General features: G+C 35.6%; 2 long non-coding RNA genes across 4 annotated transcripts; both read right to left on the bottom strand.

Annotated features, from left to right (window-relative positions):
* Positions 1-3,934: 3,934 nt before the first annotated feature.
* On the bottom strand, positions 3,935-6,544 carry LOC118481101. 2 transcript variants are annotated; one of them, XR_004864391.1, is made up of 3 exons: positions 6,399-6,544; positions 5,409-5,497; positions 3,935-4,099 (listed from the first exon to the last, which is right to left on the bottom strand). It is a non-coding gene; the product is annotated as an uncharacterized LOC118481101 (long non-coding RNA). The 2 variants fall into 2 exon arrangements; XR_004864392.1 differs by having other exon boundaries at positions 5,409-5,492.
* A 1,110-nt stretch (positions 6,545-7,654) lies between these two features.
* LOC110910690 lies at positions 7,655-12,189 on the bottom strand. Of its 2 annotated transcripts, none has more exons than XR_002576391.2 (4): positions 12,042-12,189; positions 11,052-11,140; positions 9,233-9,742; positions 7,655-7,788 (listed from the first exon to the last, which is right to left on the bottom strand). It is a non-coding gene; the product is annotated as an uncharacterized LOC110910690 (long non-coding RNA). The 2 variants fall into 2 exon arrangements; XR_002576392.2 differs by having other exon boundaries at positions 11,052-11,135.
* Between the last annotated feature and the right edge of the window lie 386 nt (positions 12,190-12,575).

Genomic DNA, 12,575 nt, shown 5'->3' with positions numbered 1-12,575 from the left:
ACCAAGTCGATGGACTTCAACGTCCTCAAGCATCTATCTGAAAGATAGGATAATCTTCCAAAATTCGATTTTTTTGATTACAAGGAATCATCACATTCGAATTAAGGTATACAACAATTAAGGACTTACGGAAATACCCTTAGGTATCCTATCAAGGATTGGGTATTCGTCTAGAGTTGTAACTTGCGCCTTGTACTTCGTTTTCCTTGGAGGAAACGGGTACTTATGATTTTCGTGGAAAACGCAAGATCATAAGGTGGGAGAAATTTTTGGGGGTAGTATGTTCTTCAAGGAATATGATTCCTTGATTGTCGGTATTGTAGGGGATATGTTGTTTATACATGCAACCACATCAATATATATATATATATATATATATATATATATATTGCGATGTTAAATAAAAGATTTATTTATAAACAACAATTACAACTGTTTCATGGACCATGACCACAAAAGAAAATAATACATAAGGCTTGATTATTTCTAAACAGTGTTGTCTTCCAATCGGTCAGATGGACAAATATATATTTAGAATATATATTTATTAATAAGACGCTTGTGTGGATATTTGTTACTTGGTGAACTAGTTATATTATTTTAGGGTAAAATAATGTAACCTAACAAATACCATGAAATTACAACTCCAAAATAATACCAAAAATCACACGGAATAAATATTGAAGTGACACACTTGATATTGTGAAACCGAACGCAAAAACGTGACTTATAAAATATTCCAGAAAATACTCTTACACATATATTTTTTGTAACTATTATTTTGGAAACTAAAGAAGTGAAAATATATTATTTTTGAGAAAAATATATATGTTTTGGAATACATTATTTTTGGTAAATAGGTTATATATATTTCTAAGTTAGACTTAAAAATATAATTTCGGAACTAGAATACACATGTATAAATACCCCCATCCTTGGGAAGGAAATATGAAAATTAAAATACTTGTGAAGTATTAATACAAGAATATTGCTTACACAATTATTCCAAAATTAAATATAATTCAAGGTTAAAATAATTATTATCTTAGCAAATAATTATACTTGGAATAGTATTCGGAGACATAAGAAACGCAACTCAAAACATTAAACTCTAAGCCAAGGCACGGCCCGTTCGTCTAATAGACATTAGTACGTTGTAGGTTGTCGTGTAGCTGACATAGCTTGAGTTACGAGCAGGAGACGCACCACAGTGAGTTCATGTCCCCCGTTTCTTTAAACTGTATGTTACAAAGGGATACTTACAATACTATTGGTATGATTAGCCTAGGAAAGAACCATAGATCATGTGATAGGGTAGGCGGATACTTGGGACCATTAATCCTCGTATCAGGACCGAGGGGCATGAGTGATAGATCTATTTGGGTGTAGCGAGCCCACACCCATGAGGCCGGGGCGGCCCATAGTGGTGACTATGTCTTCTAGCCGGAAGCCCGGTACAACTTTGCTAGGTTTGAGTCTTCCTACACCGTCACACATATCAGTTGCCTTGCAAACCGTTGGTGATCTTTTCCTTGTTTGCAATCATATCGGGACATACATACATTGTTTACAAAGGTTTATACATACTCACTTACACATGAACTCGCTCAACTTTTGTTGATTTTTCAAACTACATGTATTTCAGGGAACTAGTGGATCTGGCGGGGTATGCATTGTGTCAAGCTGCGTTTGAATAAAGATGTCATCCGGGGTTGTTGAGTTTAGGGGGTGTATTCCTTTCCTAGACGGGATACATAATTCTAAACTTGGGTTTTATTACGTACTTTTGTTGAGTCCTTGTGAACTCAGTTAAACTTGTCATGGTTTGTAACTTATTTTAAGTGTCGATGTTTTCAAACAATGGTGTTGTGGTATTTTCTCACTTTAATTAATGGATGAACATCTCGTGTTTTTATCATATAGCATTGTTATGATTGTGTGCTATGGTATTAAGAAGTCACACCAAATAACCACACTTCCGCAAAAGTCAGGGTGTGACACCAGGGGGCGCTAGGGTTTACCTATCCCTTGTGTTAATATGAGAGATGCATGGGAAACATAGACTTATATATGTTCGGAACAAGTGGGCCGAACCCACTTGAGTTTTATTTCTGTTTGGGCTTCGAAGGAGCTGGGCCGAAGTGAGACAAACGACACAAAGGTGAGCTGGGCTTAGGTGATTCGGGTCTATGATAGCATGTGTGGGCTAAAGTGTGAAGTGGTTGCTAAAGGGGTTATGTAAAGCATACTGTTTAACGGGGTTATATTGTGAGTTCAGATTTTACAGGATTATAATAGCATATAACATATAACAAGTTTCATCTAAACAAGGAATAATAAAAAGTTAGTATCACGAGATTAAACGGCACGAACCTTGAAAGTTCGGGTTGTCACAGATCTTATGCCCACTCGCGGTACAACCGGGAATTACAAACCGTAACTGTTTTTTACTAAGGGAACAGTGGCTATGGGAAATACAAACCGCAATCGTTTGTGACTATGGGAATGGTGGCTATGGGAAACACAAGTTTTCTTTTGAGCGTGATGGATGTCCGTTATCTTAACGCTTCTCCTTACATTACTGATCTGGAGTTGGAGAACCGTTGTGTATTTGCTTACTGATTGTTGAAAAGATTTGTTGAAATCATACTGTTACACCCTAGCAATTTACATCCACTAACCGTACTATCATTACATCGAAGACGATTCAAGTGAGTCCCATGGATTCATAGATCCGACAATAGGGCCCACGTAAATGGCGGTTTCCAGAAGAAATCGCAGGCTGATACATAAAAATACATATAACAAGTTATCGTCTTCAGAATCAAACGAAGGTTACAAACACTCAGAAAATCACCAAAATGATATTGAAATTTGTGTGCCTTCAAATTATTTTGGGAAACATGAAAGAAGACCACCAGCAGTACCGGTTGTTACCCGTGCGGTTGCCGTGAGTCGAAGGAACTTTTAATAAGTTGTCATAGTTGTCAAATTCGTTGCATGCATTCATATTGTTTGAACAATCACACCCCAACAATTTAAAGGTCTCTAAAGATGCAACTTTATGGCACGCTTACCTTAATCACCTCTTCCGGGTTGAATATTCTAACATGAAATATAGATTTTTCTAGATGTTTGAAGACCAACAAATGTCCAAACTTTAAGCAATAATGCTTATGAAACTCAAGCCAACCCTTCTGCAGCTAGAGCTTACCGTCGTCAGACACCGTCCAACCGAGAGGCCAAACCTTGTCATCTGAAACAATTAACAGGACATTGTTGGTCGACAGGGTTTGCTTCTGGTGATCTTTGGTAAACTTCTTCGGGATTTTCTATTAGTGAAAAAAATATTAATGGTATGAGAGAACGGTGAAAACAAACTGAAAATGTTCAAGAAGGTAAATATTAGAATAAATAAAACAAATAAATTATTCTCTAAATATACAAATGAATCAATACAATGCACTGTGGTGTCAATAAACAAATGAAATAAACTATACAAATAAATTTTTCTTTAACTATACAAATAAATCAATATAATTCACTGTCCTGTCAATGTTAGGCTTCGTTATCGTTTCATACCACGCTATCTGTCTCGTGTAGTTTTCCGTCCAAAGTGCTGCTTCTTCGCACGCGTGACAGAAAGCTACCTTGGAATATTAAATCGACACCTTTAATACGCATCGTATAGGCCTATACGATGCGTAATACTTTTTATAATGGGGACATTGTCAGCCTTTGACTGACCTTGAAGTTTGAACCAACCCTAATACGCATCGTATAGGCCTATACGATGCGTTTTGAAGGTGTCCATTTAATTTTCCAAGGTGTGCCAATGTAACGCCCTAACACGTAATTGACGAAAGTCGCAGCGGAAGTCCTTGCCATAAAAATTTCTTACATTATAAACCATGCTTCTTACTTGAAAGTTTACTTTTTAAAATAACTCTTTTTATATAGAATACAACAACTGACTCAATTATAGAATAAATCATAGCTTATGTACAACAAATTACATCCTTAGACAACCCCGTACAATCCCTCAAGTGACTCGGTCCTCGATCTTTATACCTTGATGATCCTCCGTCTCCCGTACAACCTGCATTCACCATATACATTCAAACATTAGCACATAATGTATAAACAAGATCATTCACGTACACCTCACATCTCTTTCTTTATCAACTTCAAGATTTACATCTGCGTATCCATTTCCTGGTGAGGCTTCATGAATGTACCTGCATTACTTATCATTCTCGTGGTACACCATTAATAACGTTAATCATCAATGTGTCTAAATCATACACATATACGTATTTACATACCCACATACATATACATCTACATTCGTACGTACACTCATACATATCCTTATACATATCTACATACACAGCTACGTACTTACTTATCCTTCCTACGACTAGACATACATTCAACATTCTTACATATTATTAAGCATAACTACATAACCCACTACATACGTACACGTGGAGTTATAAACATACATACCTTTCCTTTATCAAAAATGCATCAGAAACTTGATTTTTGGTCCATTCGGGAGCTTAACGGAACGCCGGGACACGAACTGGATCAACCGGGTTCACATATGGAAGAAAACAGAAAACATAAACTCTGGCACCGTCGCCGACGCCCATATTGGCCGTCGGCGACGCACCTCCGTCGTCCAAAAGCTCCGTAGACAGGAAACTAGGCCGTCGGCCAAAATTCAATTCCCACATGCCGTCGGCGACGGCCCTTCTGGGCGTCGGCGACGGCCCCTCGTTTATTCATTTTCCTGCTGTGTTGTTTTGTTTTTCGCATAAACTAAATTCGCATAACTTTCAACCCGTTTAACCTCTCGTTTCTTCCTACATGACCATATTTTGGTCCTCTATCAAATGGACTCAAAATCTAACATCCAAACTAAGGAAGTTCTTAACTTATATGCTTTTGGCTTAATATTCATTTACAAATTATTCGACCCGTTCATGTTTTTATCAAACAACTCTTTTGTTTAAACTCAAGACTAAGCCTTTTTACCATTAACCCATGTCCCCATTTCTCGGTTATCGCACTTGTAAGAAATTAGTTCCATGACCCGGTTATAATACCTTCGTCATAACTTATGCAAATCATACCGTAATGGGTTAACTCTCATTTTGACCCGTTTGGTCGACTTAGCGGAAACCTTCACTTCTACATACTCAAACCTTCCTAAACTCCAATACCATACTTAAATAACTAGCACATAACCTTACTTTAATAAACTAAGAAGTGATTCCGGAAAATCACTCACTTAATACTAATACTTGATATCATCATCAAATTCACGTTTCAACACAACTTCTAACATTTATTATGCAACTAATCTCTTTACTACTAAAGAGGGAGTCCGGGAAATTACTTACCTTACGCATCCGTATTTGCGTTCGCTTCCCCATGTCCTCTTGACCCGTTAGCCCTTCATGCTTCCATCCATCTTGATATGATCCCTATACTTTCATTTCATTGCATCCACATTCTTGTTAATATATAAAATTATATATATGAACGATCATATCATTTTACATTTCACATTCGACTTTCATTAAAGTTTCAACTAACATATGGTATACTCATAGTGCTATACTCATTCAACCATATGAACTATATCTAAGTCGCACTTCTCATGTTGATTTACTATCCAATACCTCATTCAAGATTAGCTCATTTACATAACTATACCATCTCTACTTGCTAGTAAGTTCATACGCTTCGTATCTATTACGTGATCATTTACTAATCATGTCCAACTCTTAATTCCACATATGGCATGCATCACCTTCAAGCATATAATACTACCTTTTAGTGCATGTTTCTTACTAATTCATTTCATCAACTAATTTCCCAATTGTTCTCCATGTAAAACACATTCTTTATGCTAATTTATTATAAATTACATCATTATCACATTCTACATATATTATCCATCATGTGCATATGATTCCTACTATTTTTGTCACTTAGACATTTTATCAAACACTTGGTGTGCATACAACATACAAGGCACAATGTACAAGTCTTATATTGCATACTCTTCCCAATCCTTAACATAGATCATCAATTTCAACTAGAATCATATAATTTTCATACTATATCCAAATTAACTAAAATTTACTCATTACATACAACATCACACACCAACATTTCACAATTATTGAACATATATGATCATCTTTATCATCATCTTTACTACTACAAGTGGGTTTCTTCTCAAACCTTCAATCCAATCAATTTCAAGCATAAAACATCTTCTATATGATGAATCTAACTCACATACAAGTTCAATTTCATATAATTTCACGGATTGATTAAAACCCACTTCATAAACATACATCAAAACATAAAATTTAACTTACCTTATGTTCAAACCACTTAGGTTATGGAGTAACTAAGCTCATGCATTCGATTTGTGTTTAAAACCATCACCAATTTGCTGAATCTTGAGTTCAATTGAAGGAGAAGGGTTTTTCCCTTTTCCCTTGCCCTCTGCTCGTGACATACACCCACCAAAACACTGGGTTTTTCATTTTTCTTATGTTTAACATCATAATTTACATATTCAACCCCTTAAGGTTGCTTTTGTGGTCATTTATGTTGTCATTCTTATATAAATATTTCATTCTTTATAAACTTATATCATATTTATTAGACTTAACTAATTAAATTAAACTCTTAAACATAATAAATAATCTATTATAAATTTTGGGCTGTTACAAATCTACCTCCCTTAAAGGAGGTTTCGTCCCCGAAACCTTTCTCATACCTACTCTTATCTTTTCATCTATTCATTAACGATGCTCATCACAACATGAATACATTCGGGATCTTGGTCAGAAGTTCGTTTCATACCTAAACATGATTGTACGCATTGTCCTTACATTCTTAAATTATGTAAGTTACTTCCATAATTACATGAAACCCAGAATCTGTTCCAGAGCTCTTATTAGTGTCTTTCACTTTATGCTACTAGCTCTTAACGCCTATCATCACTAACGTTTCATTCATCGAATTTATTCCAATTGTATACAATTATTAATCTAGCAAACCCAAGTCTATGGCTTGTTTCTAGCTTCCTATTTAAGCATATTACATTCATTTATTTACTAATCGAAATAAATCGATTATTTCATCCTACTCATACACCATATGCTATCTTTCATTTTGTTCACTACGAGCCAACCTAAACATTCCATTACTATTATTACTTCTGATCACCTTAAAGCCCTTAGGAGGGGTCGATATATTATCATACGCATACTATAATCATCCATAGACTTATTATTGCAACTAAAATCACCCTCCTCAAACTTACTTATCCGTACCTAACACGAAGACTAAGCATTATTTCCATGGTTACTACTGTTATTTATGCCATGCATATCTTTTCTACAATGCCTTGTTCAAATGAACATGGCCAACAAGCCGAGCATCAAGGTTAGCATTTCTTATCGATGCTTGTCGTCTCTTATATTCTATCAAAGTTTTCCACAGTTACGATCACTCAATACAGTACCACCAGTTCGCATAGAAGTATTATTCAATATGTAACTTTCTATTTAACATCCACAAGTTAAACCATTTACTAACCTCGGTAATTTGAAACAAATCAACGTGTAACAACCCGAGTTGACTTGCTCCTTCATGAATCCATAACTTAATAGGGTTGATCTTGTCCATCGGGCGTCATAAGCTTTCATTCATGAGCATTCTTTCACCGTTCTAGGTAGTTTCTTCGCATCGTGATTCCTGCCAATCTCATTATAAAATTAGGGTTTACGCATTCCATTCGATTCATTCAGACTTAATGTTTATCACATCGCCTTATTTATATATTAATACTTTCTCAATTCCTTCGTAAGACATTAGTGTGTTAGACCTATTCATAACGGGTCAATACATGGCCATTTCTTAATATATATCATTCTTATTATTTGACACGTTCTTGACAGGTAGATACATAGCCATTATTTCGTAATTCTATAACTTATTTGGTGTACTATTCTACACATTTTCTTTCTTCTCTAGCAGCCCCACGGTTTGAAATTAAATTATTTCTTAGCTTCTGCAGTTTGACTTTTCAAGGTCAAACTGTCACTTATTTCTTATTATACATATATATATATATAAATATGCGTATCGGAGTACATGTTGGTACCCCTTTTTAATTCAGACATGCTTGCGATCTCATCGCTTCACTGTTTCAGTGTTTTCTTGCAAACACTTGCCCTTCCCGTTTTAAAAGTTAGTCATAATACTTATTTCGCTTACAATTCCACCGTTTTAGTTCCATTCGCTTATATACTTTTATTTCTTTTACGTATTCGATTACCCAATTAAATGGGTAATGTCATATACTCTCATAATGAGATTCAAGCATACCACTTACGACCCGGTCACATTGGGCTAACTGCTTTCAACATAAATATTTTGTTCTATCCGTATAACGGATTGAACTTCATACATTCGTTATTGCATTCACGACCACCCGTTCTAGACGGATGGTACCTTATCCTTACTCGACTTGTTCAACTTGAACCGGTCGACTTACATAGCTTATCATAGCATTCGCTATCATAACCAAATCCGCCAGGGATTTGCATCATTCTTATCCTTCATTCCTTGAATCCGTCTCGCGGATTCAAGCTCGCATTCGCATATTTCATTCCTTGAATCCGTCTCGCGGATTCAAGCATTGCATTCAGGCTTTTCATCCCTTGAATCCGTCCCGCGGATTCAAGCATTGCATTCATACCTTTCTTTCATGTTTTGAATCCGTCTCACGGATTCTAACATAGCATTTCATGTTTCGAATCCGTCTCGCGGATTCTAACATAGCATTTCATACTCTCATTTTTGAGAGTCTTACATTTCTCTTCACCCTCACGTCCACCTACTACTTAATTCTATCGGACACACCTGTAACAATTATCACGGGCTCACGAAAGTCATGCGTTTCTTGTGTACTGGCCAGGTACACAATCCACACACTAGTTTCGTGTCTTCGTGTAGTTGTCACCTTATGTCCGAAGAATTAGGTTTCGGCACGTGTAACATTTCCAAAACTTCATTACCATTCTTATCATTATTTTTCACTTAAAATTTTTTTTTCCTTTCACTGTTAGGTTTTACCATCACATGTATTTACATATATTAAACATATGTACTTGGGTCAATATGTCAAATTACATACCTTGGCGTCGGTGCTAGACCGCATCCACAAATCATTCTTTTCAAGCAACCATGGTTACCTTACACATAACATATAGTTAGTTATCTTCCAATACATACTTAAGCACGTACTTACCTTTGCTTCTACCTTTAGATCTTGGTCGAGTCTCGGATTGTACGGGTTTCTTGTGATAAGAGCACACAGGTTCGAGTTCAAGTACCTATCCTCTTGTACTTGATTCTCTCAAACCAGGGCTCTGATACCAACTTGTAACGCCCTAACACGTAATTGACGAAAGTCGCAGCGGAAGTCCTTGCCATAAAAATTTCTTACATTATAAACCATGCTTCTTACTTGAAAGTTTACTTTTTAAAATAACTCTTTTTATATAGAATACAACAACTGACTCAATTATAGAATAAATCATAGCTTATGTACAACAAATTACATCCTTAGACAACCCCGTACAATCCCTCAAGTGACTCGGTCCTCGATCTTTATACCTTGATGATCCTCCGTCTCCCGTACAACCTGCATTCACCATATACATTCAAACATTAGCACATAATGTATAAACAAGATCATTCACGTACACCTCACATCTCTTTCTTTATCAACTTCAAGATTTACATCTGCGTATCCATTTCCTGGTGAGGCTTCATGAATGTACCTGCATTACTTATCATTCTCGTGGTACACCATTAATAACGTTAATCATCAATGTGTCTAAATCATACACATATACGTATTTACATACCCACATACATATACATCTACATTCGTACGTACACTCATACATATCCTTATACATATCTACATACACAGCTACGTACTTACTTATCCTTCCTACGACTAGACATACATTCAACATTCTTACATATTATTAAGCATAACTACATAACCCACTACATACGTACACGTGGAGTTATAAACATACATACCTTTCCTTTATCAAAAATGCATCAGAAACTTGATTTTTGGTCCATTCGGGAGCTTAACGGAACGCCGGGACACGAACTGGATCAACCGGGTTCACATATGGAAGAAAACAGAAAACATAAACTCTGGCACCGTCGCCGACGCCCATATTGGCCGTCGGCGACGCACCTCCGTCGTCCAAAAGCTCCGTAGACAGGAAACTAGGCCGTCGGCCAAAATTCAATTCCCACATGCCGTCGGCGACGGCCCTTCTGGGCGTCGGCGACGGCCCCTCGTTTATTCATTTTCCTGCTGTGTTGTTTCGTTTTTCGCATAAACTAAATTCGCATAACTTTCAACCCGTTTAACCTCTCGTTTCTTCCTACATGACCATATTTTGGTCCTCTATCAAATGGACTCAAAATCTAACATCCAAACTAAGGAAGTTCTTAACTTATATGCTTTTGGCTTAATATTCATTTACAAATTATTCGACCCGTTCATGTTTTTATCAAACAACTCTTTTGTTTAAACTCAAGACTAAGCCTTTTTACCATTAACCCATGTCCCCATTTCTCGGTTATCGCACTTGTAAGAAATTAGTTCCATGACCCGGTTATAATACCTTCGTCATAACTTATGCAAATCATACTGTAATGGGTTAACTCTCATTTTGACCCGTTTGGTCGACTTAGCGGAAACCTTCACTTCTACATACTCAAACCTTCCTAAACTCCAATACCATACTTAAATAACTAGCACATAACCTTACTTTAATAAACTAAGAAGTGATTCCGGAAAATCACTCACTTAATACTAATACTTGATATCATCATCAAATTCACGTTTCAACACAACTTCTAACATTTATTATGCAACTAATCTCTTTACTACTAAAGAGGGAGTCCGGGAAATTACTTACCTTACGCATCCGTATTTGCGTTCGCTTCCCCATGTCCTCTTGACCCGTTAGCCCTTCATGCTTCCATCCATCTTGATATGATCCCTATACTTTCATTTCATTGCATCCACATTCTTGTTAATATATAAAATTATATATATGAACGATCATATCATTTTACATTTCACATTCGACTTTCATTAAAGTTTCAACTAACATATGGTATACTCATAGTGCTATACTCATTCAACCATATGAACTATATCTAAGTCGCACTTCTCATGTTGATTTACTATCCAATACCTCATTCAAGATTAGCTCATTTACATAACTATACCATCTCTACTTGCTAGTAAGTTCATACGCTTCGTATCTATTACGTGATCATTTACTAATCATGTCCAACTCTTAATTCCACATATGGCATGCATCACCTTCAAGCATATAATACTACCTTTTAGTGCATGTTTCTTACTAATTCATTTCATCAACTAATTTCCCAATTGTTCTCCATGTAAAACACATTCTTTATGCTAATTTATTATAAATTACATCATTATCACATTCTACATATATTATCCATCATGTGCATATGATTCCTACTATTTTTGTCACTTAGACATTTTATCAAACACTTGGTGTGCATACAACATACAAGGCACAATGTACAAGTCTTATATTGCATACTCTTCCCAATCCTTAACATAGATCATCAATTTCAACTAGAATCATATAATTTTCATACTATATCCAAATTAACTAAAATTTACTCATTACATACAACATCACACACCAACATTTCACAATTATTGAACATATATGATCATCTTTATCATCATCTTTACTACTACAAGTGGGTTTCTTCTCAAACCTTCAATCCAATCAATTTCAAGCATAAAACATCTTCTATATGATGAATCTAACTCACATACAAGTTCAATTTCATATAATTTCACGGATTGATTAAAACCCACTTCATAAACATACATCAAAACATAAAATTTAACTTACCTTATGTTCAAACCACTTAGGTTATGGAGTAACTAAGCTCATGCATTCGATTTGTGTTTAAAACCATCACCAATTTGCTGAATCTTGAGTTCAATTGAAGGAGAAGGGTTTTTCCCTTTTCCCTTGCCCTCTGCTCGTGACATACACCCACCAAAACACTGGGTTTTTCATTTTTCTTATGTTTAACATCATAATTTACATATTCAACCCCTCAAGGTTGCTTTTGTGGTCATTTATGTTGTCATTCTTATGTAAATATTTCATTCTTTATAAACTTATATCATATTTATTAGACTTAACTAATTAAATTAAACTCTTAAACATAATAAATAATCTATTATAAATTTTGGGCTGTTACAGCCAATAATACATCCCTTTTTAAAACCATATAATATATGGGTTTATATAAACTACACTTTTTTTTGAACGGCAAATTTGAATCACTGACGGACCATTATCAAACCCGAAACCTATTTGATGAAACACAGGTTAACACTGAGGTTAATCTGTGGGGTTATTCCTTCTGTGGGTTCA

This window comes from Helianthus annuus, chromosome 8 (assembly GCF_002127325.2).
Source record: "Helianthus annuus cultivar XRQ/B chromosome 8, HanXRQr2.0-SUNRISE, whole genome shotgun sequence".
Taxonomy (NCBI): domain Eukaryota; kingdom Viridiplantae; phylum Streptophyta; class Magnoliopsida; order Asterales; family Asteraceae; genus Helianthus; species Helianthus annuus.
Note: the sequence above shows the minus strand (reverse complement) of the source record. Positions and strands in the feature narration are given on the sequence as shown.